This window comes from Nestor notabilis, unplaced genomic scaffold, assembly GCF_000696875.1.
Source record: "Nestor notabilis isolate BGI_N333 unplaced genomic scaffold, ASM69687v1 scaffold14153, whole genome shotgun sequence".
NCBI classification, from domain to species: Eukaryota; Metazoa; Chordata; class Aves; order Psittaciformes; family Psittacidae; genus Nestor; species Nestor notabilis.
The window spans coordinates 22,168-22,433 of NW_009920693.1; positions in this window are offsets into that span (position 1 = coordinate 22,168).

Genomic DNA, 266 nt, shown 5'->3' on the forward strand with positions numbered 1-266 from the left:
ACCCAAGCCCTGGGGAAAGAGAGGGAAGAGCATGGCTGGCCAAGGAGTGACCAGGATCTGTCACACCAAGGTCCCATCTGTGCCATCAAGATCGCCGATCTCCAGCACCAGGACCTTGCTGGGCTGGGAAGGTAGCCAGGACATTCCTAAACCGGTCTCACCCACCACTTGACCACCCCACACTCAGACCCAGCTCCAGCACATCCCTGCCTGGTCCCCCCCACTTCAGCCCCAGTGGCTGGCCCTTGAGCCCTCTCTTCACCCCC